The sequence below is a fragment of the Pygoscelis adeliae genome, unplaced genomic scaffold, assembly GCF_000699105.1.
Source record: "Pygoscelis adeliae isolate BGI_AS28 unplaced genomic scaffold, ASM69910v1 Scaffold18, whole genome shotgun sequence".
NCBI lineage: Eukaryota > Metazoa > Chordata > Aves > Sphenisciformes > Spheniscidae > Pygoscelis > Pygoscelis adeliae.
Window position 1 is genome coordinate 1078415 of NW_008825558.1, and position 15312 is coordinate 1093726.

Sequence of the window (15312 nt, forward strand, 5' to 3'; positions counted from 1 at the left end):
ATGACGACGACAGGTTTACTTCTGGGATAGGGGTGTTGGCTTTTTTTTTCCCCTGAGCCTTTTTCTCTATAAATGGAAGTTTTCAACTCTGAGTGTTCAGTTCTGTAGTCTGAAAATATGTTATGGGAAGCTTGCGGTCTTTTGAGGGGAAATTACCATTTCAGGGGAGAAAAGGATTGATACAGATTTTTTTGCTTTAAAGTTCAAAACATTACTCCTGCTTTTAAACTGATCTATAATTCTTATGCCCCTAAGAACTCCAATTATTACAAATAGTCCTGAAATTTCACTAGTTTAAATGTCCCTATTCTCTTTTTAGTTCTTTTCTATGTTTTTTATGGTTTGTTAAGCAATTAACTTACTCTTAACTTTCTTCTTTCAAGTAGCTTTGTTTTTTTAAAGGCAAAAAAATTCAGTGGCAAGCATAGTTTTCTGAATGTCTTTATCCTACTTCCAAGAAGTGGTTCTTGTGCAGAAGTACCCTAGTTTTTTAATATCCCCATACGTCAGCTGTTACAGTGAAATCAAATTAAATTAAGCCCAATGAAGAAACCAGTCTGCTAACAAAATGAATTGATAAAGTAGTAGTTTATTGAATTCAGTAAAATGCACTGAAATATGTAGGAATAAAACAGTTAATTGAATAACCAGCTTCCAGATCAGATGGTGAAATATGAGTATCTGATGAGTCAAATTAATATATGTGTTAACTGAATAATAGCTTGAGTCTCTAAAACATGCTGTGCCTTCTTAAAAACTATCTCTGTGAAAAGCTTAAGAGTTTATTTTTACAAGGCCATGTATTTTGAAAAAACTCCAGTTTATTAGCAGAGCCATGGATGGAGATGAAGGCACAATTTATTTTGATTTGTTGAAACATTAACAATGTACTAAGCACCCCACTGTATTAAATAATACACATGAACATGGTCACTATTATAAGACAGGTTTGTTTAACGTCCTAGTTTTCAGTGAGATCCCTGTATGACTCCCAAATTCAGTCAAGTGTTACGCTGGTGGTGTCAAGTATCTTTTTGTAGTTAATTTAATCATGCTTGGCCCAGAAATGGACCTGTGAAGCTCTGTGGTGGTAATTTATATGTCCTTTTTCATCATTACTGAAAATGTGCCCTTCTGGAACTAATGTTCACTAGTTTTATCATTAATGCGTAGTAATACCTTGTAAAAATATTTTTGCATTAGCTTGTATTTTCAGAAGAGAAAAAAATGAGATAAATGGGGAAAAATACTCCTATGTTTACATGAACTATAAGCAGGCCCTGCAGGTTTTGAAGTGCATTGTGTTCAAGGAGATGAAGGCTTGTGCCACTAGCTGCGAGTGCCATTCAGGCCTTTGTATAATCATCTTTGAAAATGAAGGGCTTGAAGGGACGCTGGGAATGGTGTCAGAAAGAAGTGCTTTAATTCTGGGAGCACACAGCTGGTCCTTCCTTATACTCAGGGTGCTCTCAGTCCAGATGTGTCACAGTGCCATCTTTTTAAAATCCTGGATGAATAAAGACAAGAAAGTCCAGGGGTTGATGGGGTATGGCAGGAAAATTTGACAATAACATCTACAACCAAGAAGCCATAAATAATTGTAACCCAGGGGGTGAAGAAGAGGTTATGAGTGTTTTCTTTCCCCATCGCAGTTGAAGTTGTTCTCTGTCCAAGTTTTACTACCTCTAAAAATTGCCAATTATAAAAAGTATTGTCAGCAGAGAGGGGATGCAGTCCTGATCTAGGCGGTTGGGTGGAGGAAGATGCTTATGGATGTTGTGGTGCAAACATGCTGTGTTACATAGGAGCACAAGCCCATGCTGGCCAGTGCAAATAAGGATGCTGATGGTCTTTATCTCCCCCATTCAGTTCACCCCATAAGAAAATTTTAGACTGTGATGAAAATTTTTCATAAGTTGGTGTCCTTCCTTGAGTAGCTCAAGCACTAAAGCCTTCTGAGGTTAATTCTTTACCAAAATGGTTTTGAATCATGACTTGGAAAAGACCAAAAGCTCTGGAAATCATTCGATTTCTTTATAGTCTTGCGGGGGGGAAGAAAGCCAAATATATCTTGATTGTCTACGTTGGTGAAATTCATGTCAAACTTTAGGAAGTTCTGAGTAGCTATTTGTTTTGGCAATAGAAAGACCTAGAACCCATTCTGCTATGTAGACAAGTAAAACATGAATATAACCTGTAGTCTTTGTGGCATATATGTGATGAGACAGTGTAAGCCTTTTTTAAGTTGTTGACTTAGAGACACAGAGGGGCAAAATGAGTAATTTGGGGTTGTGTATTCCATGTCAGGTATAGGGAAATGATTTCCAAATGCTTTCACATCCAGTCGCTAAACCCACACGAAAAAGCAGTCTCTAAAAATTGCACTTTATCAGACATACCCTATTAATTAGAGGAATAGGTCTAGGAAAAAAATATTCGTAGATAGTTGAATAACTGTCAATTATTTTTTCCTCATACTTAGCAAGAACATTCCTATGCGTGGGAGTATACCCAACTCAAGTATGTGTATTTCTTCTTGGTGGATAATATAGTAGTTGCAAATCTTTCATTATCTCAAAGACCTGTATTACTCTGAAAGATGTATATTTAAAAAGATGCTGGCAGTAACTGCCGCTGACAACCAGCCCTATTTGAAATAGACTCCCTCTGTGGCAATGTGTAGGAAAGGCTCCGTACATTGATCTATGGATTTTTCATTTGCTTTCAAATAGTCCTACTTGTGTGTCTGCAAAGAGCGAATAAGCAAAGTTTGAATCAGCTTGACTTTGGAAGCGTGATTCTGAGCAATTACCTTGGGAAAATACACCTCCTTTCGACTAAATAGATCTGTCAGAAAGAGCCAGAGTACAGTATGCCGCTGCTGAAATACATGTGTGCGCTAGTAAACCGGACCCAGCCAATTAAACATCAAAATGTTGGCTGCATTCAGTTCACAGGAAGACTTATGTAAGTTCATTTTCATAGTGTGCATGTGTCTATGTGTCTTGAGACTTTAACTGACAGATTCCCACAGTGAATAGACTAGGGAGTTACCAATTATATGGTTAGCTGTGCGCTGCAGTTGTATGCTCCGTGGCTTTCTGACAGAAGCAGGCAGAAAGAGAGAGAAGTGGAATAATTCTGGTTCAGCAAGACTGTTAATATTTCAGTCTAGGAACCTAAAATCGTTGTGAAAAGACAGAGAAGATGGTCATTTTAAGCCTGACTGCTGCAATTTCTTCTGTTAAGAGCATGTGAAATGCTAATGACTGTTTCACCGCAAAGTAGGAACCACGATGTATTGAGATTGGGTATTTGGGGGTTCAGTAATTTGTAGCTTAATAGTAATTTGAATCATTCACCTCTAAGAGCACTGAATAACTTTTATCTAATTACCTCAAAGTACTTTACACAGCGGTGAGTAGTATATACAAATCCATGTGATTTGTTAGCAAATAGCTGCTGTATCCACTCTTCAAATCACGTGCGTGCTCCAAGCACAGCCTTGAGTTGTTATGTGCAAGTCTGAGTGACTTTTATTACTGCTGTTTTCTGTCCTCGTGTATGTCAATTTGGCAGGATGTTTATGTTCATTAAATGTTTGCAATTTCCACATCAGTGTGTAATGTACTACTGCTTCCCGGCCATCAGCGATGTGTTACTTTGCTCCTGACAAGGAACCCATGTCTAGTCTTGTCAGGATGGCCATCAAAGCCATTACACTTGTTAAGCAAACTAGGCAAGAATCTAAAGCACCAATTTCTGATGGATAGTTTCTGTATCTGTCACATAATCTTTCCTCCCACTGTGGGCAATTCTCAGAATTCAGGAAAAATAAGTAAATAAGCCAAGCATGTAGCAGACTGCAGCTACTCAGAAGTGTAAGGCAAAGGTTTGGAACGTGATCACGATGGATCCCCTTTGCACAGTGTCCTGTCTTCAGCCAGGTCCCCCTGAAATGCTTTCAGACCCCTTGTTGTTATACACCACAGTTTGGTATTGTAGATGCACTTGTGGATGCTCATAATCTTTTTCCTATAGCTTTTTTTCTCTCTGTTTTTTAACAGCAAGTGAAATCAGCCTAGCTATCAAGGTTCTTTAGCAAAAAAGTATAGGTTAAGCAAGTTCCAAGATTTCCAGGAATTCTGCTGTACTTGTTTTCTAGAGCACTGTATGCCAGTATGCGTGTAGGCAATAAACAGACTGCAACTTCAAACTGCTAAAACGCAGTTGTGTCATTGGATAACCATATTTTTAGTACTGTAACAGGAAACTATTTATATTAAATATGAAATTAATACTTCCATCTGAAACTGGGTATCAATATGTTTCTCCTACAGATCATGGTAGAAGGACCTCCGTGTCTGAAGGGCTTGAATCAGCCACTAACATTTTGGACCTGGTTGAGACTTAAAACCCCAAGGCTCCTGAACTGAAAACCTGTGATTAGTCTGAAAATCTGCTCTCATGTTGTCATTCTTACTTGGAACTTAACATTCCTGGGAACCTTGTAGAATTTTTGGCTGTTAGACTTCAATCCTGAATTGTCCCTAACCTCACATGGATCTGAATACTGATTCTACTGCCAGTTTCTAAATTTAATATTAAAAAAGTGCAGCAGTCTTCCATTTTTCTGAGTTTATTTCACAACATCTCTTTGTAATGTTGCACAGTCTCCTTGGAATGAGTCTGACTTGTGCAAAATACTAAAAGGAGCATTATGTGCCATATAACAACAGTATATATAAAAATCACATGAGGAGGTAGGAGAACATCTAAAGCCAGGTCTTAACATACAGAAATCTATCTAAGTATTGGGATCTAGTGATTCAGCCCCACCAGCAAACTGGAGGTGAACCAGAGAAAGTGCAGTTGTCAAGGTTTAGGCGGCAGATCTGTGCTTTTAGTGCTCTTATTCCAAGGTGCTCTTCTCTGTCAATTACATATTTAGATTATGTTTTTCGGGTGCTTTTAAACATATTATTAGATATTTGGCTGCTAGCCTTTTCTGGAATTTTTTGGTTGGTCCCCCAACCCCAGTGCTGATGAATGTGACAGAAGGGCACCCAGTGTCCTTACTCCAACCTCTTGTTACGCAAAGGGAAAAGCTAAGTGGAAGAGGCTCAGACTGCAGGATGGCCCAAGAAACATGTCTCTGTATGCTCCTGTCTTAGGAAAATAGAGCTCAGTATTATCGTTACAGGAGCTGGAGTTTATCTCCGATTAAAGATTCTTTCAGATTTTTAGTCCTTCACATCACATAGCAGTATTTAGGATCCCCTACTCTTTTGGGGAATCTTACCGCTTCTGTAATCTCTACAACACACAACTGATAGTGAGAGCAAGGGGGACAGTAAGTCTTTGGCTTCATAGCCCTCTGTTTGGAGACCCACAAATATTAAGGCTGGATTTACAATAACAACTTGCATATCTTTAATTTTTAGCTATGAAAGACCTTTCCTTTCAGTAAGAGACATACCTCCTGAGAGTAACCCCATGAACTGCTCGCTCACAGCCCATTTGCTCATGATTTTTCTCTCCTCCCCCCTTCCTAATTTTTTAATATAAATGCACATTTTCCCCTCCTTTTGGGACAGAAATGTAACTTTTGTAGGAGAGTGATGTGTGTTCAAATGACACATTTTCCAGGCATTAACGTTTGATAATTTCACAGAGATACCAGAGTTACCTCCTAGCAATGAGTTAACGCGACAAAGGAGAATGGGTTTGTTTGCAGGAAGCGGAGGATAACAGTGCCTAAACTTTACTATTGGTGGCGGTGGAGGGGGCGAACGGGAGGCACGGAAAATTGCTTTTTATAATTAAAAAGGGAATCTCAGATGTTTTATATCTTGAATATTTACAATAAAACCTTCAAGTGCTTGTCAAGAGGGTAATGTGTCATTAGCAGGAGCCTTTGCCTCTCTTCTCCTCTCGGACATGACAGTGCAGCAGGATAAGAGAAGAGTAATTATAAAAAAAAAACAGGTGTGATAAATGAGTAATCAGCGCACAGGAGTCCCAGTCCTCAAAGGAGGACTATTACAGCGTTATCAGCTGCAGGCCCGGGTGTACAGTGGCCTCGCGCTGAGACCGAGACAGGGCCCTGGGCTGCTCAATGCAGCTCCCCGCCTGCCAGACCTTCGCCGTCTTCCAGTTCGTCACCGGCTCCTTTGTGCAGCTGCCACGGGTAGGGGAAGGCAGCGGGGAGGAAGGAATAAAAGGGAAAAGCAGTGCTTCTCGCCTTCGCCTTTTGCTAATATTTACATAAAATGTTGCCCTGCTTTCCAGGTGAGAAGGTGCATTTGTGCCTTTATGGCTTTCCATGACAAGGTGTTGCAAAAAGCTGGGCTCCTGTCTACGCTTTTTTAATTCCCCTTCCCGCGGCTTTGACCTCTGTGTGTGTGTGGGTGCGAGCGCCTGTGTATTTGTTTCTTCTGCTGCACCTTCAATTTTAGCTCGGCTGCACTGGGGTAGAGCTTTCTCTCACAAACAAACTTGAAGATATTCAGCTTCTTGGTGTTCCCAAAGTCTCGTTAATGTTGGATCACATATGCTAAACTGCAGCTCTAACAGTTTCCTCCTCATGCTGCTGATCAGAGCGTTCTGGTGACGTGATTCATCTGTTTATTATTGCTGGGAATGGTCACATATCAGAATTGAGTAAACCGTTTGATTAAAATTAATCAAAACCCAATTCAACCAATCAGTGCAACATTGATCCTACACTTATTTATTTCCTTTCAAGTTCAGCGCTACCAATGGCAGCGCTGGAATAGGAATATTTTAAAATAATTCTTAAAAATAATTCTTGTGAAAAAGAGAACATGCTCTGCCTAAAATAAATTGTTATTAAGGAAAAGGACATAACGTGCCTTGGAAAAAATGGAGGTTTGCAAGGTTATTTTTACAATACTTGCATTTTTATCGGTTGATGTATTTTAACTGGAGCCCTGACAATAGTCACAAAAAATTATTACTCCAGCATGGAGCTACTTATCTGACAAATGCAATGCAAATGGTCTTGTTCTTATCAATGAGATCAGATTTCAAAAAAAATGAATACGAGGAATGAGGCGTTGCTTTGTGAACAGATAACCTTGCAGGCATGAACTCGCAAACCTGAATAAAAGGATGTCTCTATGAAATAATCTGTGCATAAGTGCAATCAGGTCAGACTGTAATAGACAGTGGGGGGTGGAATCAAAAGGGGGAAAAACTCATTTCATCACAGTTAATGGCAAGGAAAAGAAGGCAAGGAAGGACTTTCTTTGGAGCGGAGCTGTTGCGACAAAGACCAGGGCTTCAGCGTGTCATGCACCATTTGCTGTTGCACTAGCGCTCTTTTCAAGAGCTGTGAAGCCATTATTGTAATGTGAAAAAAGTAGAAAGAAATACTCCCTCCTGGTCACTGGAAGGGCAAATGAGGTGCAGGCGCTTTTTTTTTTGCCCTTCCCCCCCCCCCATTTGTGCAGGGAGGTTTCTAGATTCCCCCTGGTAAAGCTCCACTGGGATGCAGGAAAGATCACAGTGCCCTTATAAACAACACTTCTTGGCACTGTTTACCTTCTTTTGTGACTTTGCTGCCTGCAAAAGAGGATAGGAGTATCAGAGGCCCAATTGCAACGAGAACGTTTACCCTGCTTTTGTCTTTCAAGAAGCAGAACCTTTAGAATATTCCCTAGCTAAAGTTTTACAGTGTGTTTCTGTGGTTTGGGTTTTCAATTAAAAAAAAAAAAAAAAAAGCTCAGTACATTCCTGTATGGTAAAGTTATCTAGTGGTGATAATAAATCCAATAGTCTGTGGATTTTGTGTGTGTTATTAAAAAGAGAAGAGAAAGAATCCTTTGTTCATTGGCATAATGCAATCCTGTCTCTGAACAGTTCTAATTTGCAAACCAAGTACTTTGTAAATTGTGGAAACCTGGTTATAACTTGAAGGCTGAATAAAATGGGTCATCTTATAACTGAAAGATAAATATAGATGTAAAATAGTGCCACAGATGTCTTTTAAGCAAGAAAAATAAATAAATAATAGGTTTCAGAACTGGCTCATTCTTGTATAGTTTATGGGTAAAGCAAGATTACACATACAGCCCTGCAGCTGATTCCCAGGACTGCTAAAGTGTGAAGAACAGGAGTGACATTCTAGTCTTCAATAAATCACTATAAAAATGTTTATGAACCCTGCAATTTACCGTCTTTTAAATGCAAATTGAAAGGGGCATCGTCTCAATTGTAAAGGAGACCTGCAGTGGCCTAAAGGAATTATAAAATGTTGCAAAAGGCTTCTGAAATTGTGTGATCTTAAATGGTTCTATTTTAAAAAAATTATTTCCCATTTATACTTCTGTGACAGCTTTGTTAATTTATTAAAGAGATCTCTCTGAATTGCAGGAAGGTGTTTATGAGCACTACGTTTCACAGAAGCTATTCACAGAGGCTTGCAAGGAGTTGCAGTTTAATCTGGCAGGCACTGGCGTGAAGTTTGCTGTTCATGTACAAGTAGTAGAGAAGGCCATGGGGGTTCAAAAATGTATGAAACGGTGATCTTGTCTGATAAAATATTGGTAAAGTAGCAAAGATTTCCTGCCTCTTCCCAGCTCCTCCATGTGGTCATCTGCTGTGAAATTCCTCAATAGCATAAATGAACATGACCAATTGCTGGATGAACAGTTCAGCATCCCTCAGCCCACCATTAATGAAGTCCATGTTGACTGAAGACTGAATCGTCTTTTCTATGCTGTAGCTATGCTTTCTCCAACTGAAATGAACTAATTTCCACTTATACGTTTAGCATTTTATCCAGAAAATATTCCTCTTTGTGGAAGCAGATTTAATCCCTATGAATTAAGCATTAGAAGAGGACTTTTCATCAGTTGGATGGGTTGCTTTCTTTTTTTGTTTCATTGATTGGTAATTTTTGAGGTTGTTGGTTTTTTTTTAGCTAAGAGCCATGATTTTCTGCATTCGGGAAATGTAATTGCCCCCAAATTTAATTTTTTTAAAATATAATATTTATTGAGTATGGGGATATGAATGTGTACGGTTGGAACCCTATAATTGTTTGCATAGCTTAGAATCCTCCACAGCGTACTTCATCACTTCTGTTTAATTTAATGGCATAAATAACCACGATGGGCTCACAAGATATTCATGCTGTGTACGAGGAGGCATAGCACATAGTTTGTAAGTGTATCATCATCCACTGCCAGTGATATTTCTCCCAGTTTCCAAATCTTTATACTCCTTAAGAAAAAAGGTGTGAGTATCTGATTTCTGGCGACCCTTAAGTTAAATATGCTGCTTTGGCACTGACTTCTTATTTAGCTGTCAGAAATGGTTGGAGAACGGGCTGTCAGGCTTGAGAGCCACTGCTTGTCTGTCCTGGGAAGCTTCACAGCATATAAGCAATGGAAGATCTTTGGAACGAAGACTATGCAAATAAATAAATTTGGAGGGTATGGGCATTTGCATCACTCCTCCCGTGGACAATAATATTGCTTGGCTCTATCCCATTGGAGACTTTCTAACCCCTGAATAGAGCAGTCATAGTTTACAACTCAATAGCACCCTGAATGTATTACTGCTGATTTTGTTGTCATGCAAAACCACTGAAGCACTATACCTTTTCCAGCAGCCATATGTCTGCCTGGATATCTTTTTTTGTAACTGAGTTTAATATATAGATATCATTGCTTGACAAGATTAAAAATGTTGTAATCCAGTGTTTTCAGAAAAATTAACTGCTCTCTGCTGTTAGGGTGCTCGCTGTCTCGCCTGCTGTTTCACACCTACTTGCGCCGTGTGCTTACAACAGTCAGGACCTTGTCTTGAGTTGGTCCAAACCAGAATTGGTCCCCTCTGTGTCCCTGTGACCATAGTATCTGCTTCTGTGTGTATAAAGTTAAGGGGACAAAGCTGTGAATGCGCAAAATGTTGTGCGCGAATGCAGGACCAGGTCTTGACACCTGGGCTTTGGAGAGGGCAGGAACATGTTTTGCTGTTCAGTGACGTTCCATGCTCATTTTTATCTGACAGTATCACCTCATTGCTTAGAGCAGGCTTTGGAAGAGCTGAGCTAATCCCCAGGAAAATGGCTCATCTCTCCATCTTTGCATTGCTAATACATCCATTATCAATGCCATCTTGGCCACAAATGTAGACATTTAGGAACTGTACTATGTATCACACAAGCTTGAAACTTATGCAAAACCCTCAGAAATCACATCTATGTTCCTTCAACACCGGGAAGGATCAAAGACTCACCTCAGCACAAAGACTCTCAGTAGCACTGAATCAAATGGCTTGTCACTGTCTGTACAACTGCAGGCGCAATGGAGAGTCAAATGGCAACAGTGATTCATTAACGAGGGAGCATTAACGTGGAGCTGTTAAATTCTCTCTCTAGGATAAGACCTCATTTCTGCATTTTAAGTAAAAGTAATGTGCTCATCAGTGAAGAGATGAGTGACACATCTGTTTCGTGGTGACTGAAGGCAAGGGTAGCTGGTACGTTTGCCACACCACGGTGAGTCTTGACACGTTGTACTGCAGCCTGGGCAAATGGGAGTGTTTATGCACAGCAGACAAGTCAGATTTTCAGGTTAATAACATGCATGGAGCAGGACAGAAGACTTTGCAGTGTTAGTTCCTTGGTTAAGAGTAAATAGCTTGATACAGTGTCCCACTGGGAGAATGCAGAAAATGATCCTTTTTTAGGTGAGGTGGAAAATACTTCCTTTGTTCATCTATCCTAAAAATATACTTAATGGTTGTGATCCAGATCTATCTGTCTAACATGGTTTATTTCAGAATATATTAGTCCAGTTTTATCAATAGTCTATGTACTTCCAGCTGGAGAGGATCTAAGAAGCTGGGTCTGGCCTTGCTAGTGAGAAGAAGATGCTCTAACCACTTGTACAATTACTTACGTCCTGTATGTAAGACTAGTTCCTGGCTGAGCACTGGCAATGAGCAAGGAGATTGGAGATCTGAAAACAACTCTCATGCCCAAAACTGAACAGAAGGAAGATTCAGAGCACAGGCTGTCCTGTTTCCTCTCATTCTCCCCCTAAGATGAGCAAAGGTTGCTAAAACAATGCTGATAATGAGGTTTGACCCTCCCATTACCCTCAGCCTCTGCCTACAAACCATCTGCACTGAAAATCCCTGAACTCCGCCCAAGGGGTTTGAACTTGGAAACTGTTAACCTTCCACATATGATGTAGTTTCTGGCATTATTTTCTTCCTAGCCCTTATAATTCTCTGATCTTTTAACGTACAGTGGCACTCAGGCCCAAACACAGCAATCTGCCAGCACCAAGCCATCATCCCTTCCTCCTGGATTCCTGTTCCCTCTTCCTCCCCTGGCTGCCCCCGGGTAGAAGCAAACAGTCCCCAGTGCATTTATGGATGGGCTCTGCTTTGCCAAGGTCTGCGAGGGGAAAAAGCAGCTAGTGGACTTGGGCTAGCTGAGGGCAGCCAAGGATTTAGGGACAGACTGTCTCTAACATCAGCATCAGTATATGTTTGGATGGAACGATCCGGAGCACAGTCCTCAAGTCAGTTGCTGTTTCGGAAATATAGTCCATGTTCTGGAATTCCTGCCAGGATAACATCTTTACTTTGTTAAGTTACCCTGGGTCTTTGGGACCATGCGTACAACTTCTGTCCGAAATGGCCTTTGCCTTTTAAGGTACTCAAGCTCACTTCTGCATGTGTAGGTTGAAACCATGCTTCTATTTGCCATCTGTGGATGTTTATGAGTTCCTGGCATTTGTCACAAGTACAGGGTTTTGCCCCTCTGTCCTTGGGCAGGAATTTCCCTCCTGCTATAAATTTGCAGAGTACTATGTATCATTTCCCTCCTGGCTGCCACCCTGTACCTCATAAGTGATTGTACTCCAGTGGGGAAGTGATTTGTATGTATATTTTTATAAAACACTTTGGGATCCTTGGGGAAGAAAGTTGTTATATAAATGTATTTCCCAGGGGAAAGTAGTAGAAATCTCATTACTTGGAACATACAGCATATTTAAAAGTAGGTTTGACAAAACACTAGAAAATAAAGGAAACAATCCTGAACTGGCATTGGGATGGTCTAAATGATCTAGCAGATATTTTCCATCTCTAAAGTTTGTCTTATGATTTTATTTAGTGCATTGGAAAAAGAGCATGAGGAATGCTAAAGCCATGCACGTATAAAATATCCTTCAGCAACACTGTGGCTTATTTTAATATAACCTTTAGCAAAACACTGTGGTTTGCTTACTTGCTGATTTATTTTAGGTAGTTCAAAATATTTCTATTAGTGATCTCTTTGAATTACTTTAGGTGGTGCAATGGATTTGTAGCAAAACACAGCATGTAACTTGAGTGTACTCTCTGAAGCCAGGTATTTGGTGCCAAGCAAAATTTGTATGTGTAGCTTCTGTTTTAAGCAATTATATGGTGTGTAATACACAGTAGAGAAATTAAGTAGAAGTACATTTTGCCCTAAGGGATTACTGTAGCTGTTGGATTTATTTTAAACAAGTTTTGCCTCTCATACAGTAAGGTTCCTGTAATAAATCACTTATGTAATAATCTACAGTATATTAGCTAAAATTAAAAAAAAAAAAGTCAGCCGAAAACAAATGGTAAAAGTAAAGGTGTGCTATAGCAAGAGAGCATGCTTATGTGTTTGGAGGGAAGTGGTTAAACAGTAGTTGAGGGGTCTGACAAATAGAAGCCATTCTGTAGCTGGACTCAACATAATGACTTCACTGCAGTAAACTACTTATGTAATAAACTGCATGGATGCCACTGGAGAGTAACCAAAACCATCCATCTGAACTGCTTCTCAGCTTACTTAAATTAATGGTGATCTTCTCTCTGAAGGGAAAAATTGTAAAAATACATCAAGAATGTCCATGAAGAGATGTTATGAAATAAAAGTAGCGTGGTCATTAAAGATAAGCCATTTTTGAGCATGGAGAAAGGATAGTGTTCTGATACTTCAGCTTTCAGAAGTTAGTTATCAGTCTTCAGCCAAGTTATTCTAGCTCCTATTTACTAGTGAAATAAGAAGTGTACAGTGAATAAGAGTCTTACCTAATTGCCGTATAAATTGGCCAAATGGTTTTCAAGACCATTTATTTTTAAGAAGTCTTGCTTTGACTGCCATAGCTAAGATAGTTTTGTATTCCTTTATATGATATAATAAAATGGCAGCTACAACCAATCAAGCTGCATCACTGTGCAATATGTCAGCTCCTTTCAACAGACCTGATTTCCAGAATAACCTTTTCCCCTAGACATTTGTTTTCCTTTGATTCCAGCGATGAGACCCAAAGGGATTTCATTCAGAACGCTTGTGACTTCCAGCTTTGTGAAGCCATAAAAAAGGGAGAAGGAGTGGCAAATCTCAGAAACAACTAAATTGAAATGCAAATCCCAATTTGTCATTTGCAAACTCTTTTAAGAACTGGTAGCAAATTTTTAAAGAAGAATTAAATAGTTAGGAGAACATGGTAATTTTCAGTAGTGCTTTTGTACATCAAATAATTTGCTACTTGTTCATGAATGTCCACTTTTTCTGCTCTGTATCATTTCATTTTTGTTTATACCAAATATGCAGAGTGATAATTTACCAATGAACCTCTTGCAGGGCGTCAGCCTTGGAGACAGATAGGTTCTTCCTTGTGCCCTTGCTCTGTATGGCCATTTATTTATCATGTGAGAATTAGCAACTCTCTTAACCTCTTCTTTCACCCTTATTTCCCTACTTAAAAAAACCCCAAGAAACCCATTTTTAATATTTGTTAATATTTGCACACTAGCATTTGTAAAACACTTCCAGATCTGTCCTGGCAAAGTCCCACTGGTGCAGGATCAGCTGCCCGATTGTTACCGTTTTTGTAATAGTTGGTGCTTCCTGTAAGAAATAAAAATTGGCACATAACGTGGGATCAGCCTTAAAATTATAGTCTCTGGTTTGTTCCCGTGTTCACTGAGCACCTGGGAGTTCAATCCTTTCCATAACTAGTTGTTTTCCTGTGGGGACTCCCTCTACACCACCTCCTTCTCCTTCTGTAATCTCAGGTAGCCTTCCTTTCATTCACTTCTTTAACATTGAAAAAAAATTGCGATTAAAAAAAGAGAAAAAGTGATCTCCACAGATCTCAATAGCTGTGTTTCGATAGATTTGAAGAAGCCTTTTCCATGGTATGTTTTAGGGATATGTTTTTTTTTCTCAGAGCTTATTGCATTTACGTCTGCCACAGAGACTAGACATTTATTTATTAGTAATTTTTGTGGTCTAAACATAGACAAACAGATTACTTATTTCTTTATATGTTCAGTGTGGCTCAAACTGCTGCTTTTTAGGGTTTTAGAGAAGTGCTAGTGATAAGTTATGTAATTTTAGTTGTAGTCTCCACTTGCTCTCAGAGTTTTGGTTTCAGTCATTCTTTTTTCTAATAGGTAGTTTGGATGTGGTCATTATTTCCTTTTGCCACTTCTTTTTCTCCTGTGCTCTTAGCTGAAAAATTCATACTTATGCTATGACGTACAAGTGACACTTGATGATGAGTACAGAAGAGGCTCTGATGTAGAGCTCAGAGATTTTTAAGCACTTTGCTAACTAGGTAGATTTGCAGAGCAATATTGTAGTTAATGGTCATAAAACAAAATACTTGCATCATTTGGAATTAAATGTATTATATATACTACAAATATTGCATGTAAAATCATTCTAATGTAAAATTTAATCTTTGTGTTTTCCAGTTTCTATGCAGTACAGTATATCTGATATCATCTGCTCCTATTTTTGCTCTGTTACAGCAGATACTGGTGACTTGGCAGTAAAATAATATCTTAAAGACATACTGTATCTTTCAAAATGTGTTTTTCAAAGTTCATAAGAATTTAAATAAAAACAAATGTGAGAGATACTAAGACTTCTTTCTCCATATAGCTTTTTTTTTTTCCTCTGATCTGTTTCAGAATCTGTGCTTTCCTACACCAAAGGCTGCTTTTTCTAAGGGTGTGATCTGTAACCCAGACCATGCTGCATCTCAGGCCAAACAGAGTATTCCCTAACCCTCATTTAGTGTTTACTCACGTATTGCATGCAGAATGTGAAGACCATTTTTGGAATTTTTGTAAAAAAAAAAACACATAAAAACTGTTACACCCATGCAATTCAATAATAACAAGGAAAACGAAAACTTGAGAGTATCCGTGGAAGCTTGCATGCTGTGTGACGAACACGTATGCTAAGTACAGTGCTGCAACTGGATCACACACATTGGACCGGTCATCCATGGC

The 15312-nt window shown here is 39.2% G+C and overlaps 1 protein-coding gene across 1 annotated transcript in view; it reads left to right on the forward strand.

The window, feature by feature from the left end:
• WWOX (WW domain containing oxidoreductase) overlaps positions 1–15312 on the forward strand; it is a 544726-nt gene that overhangs the window by 411103 nt on the left and 118311 nt on the right. The window lies entirely within an intron of this gene.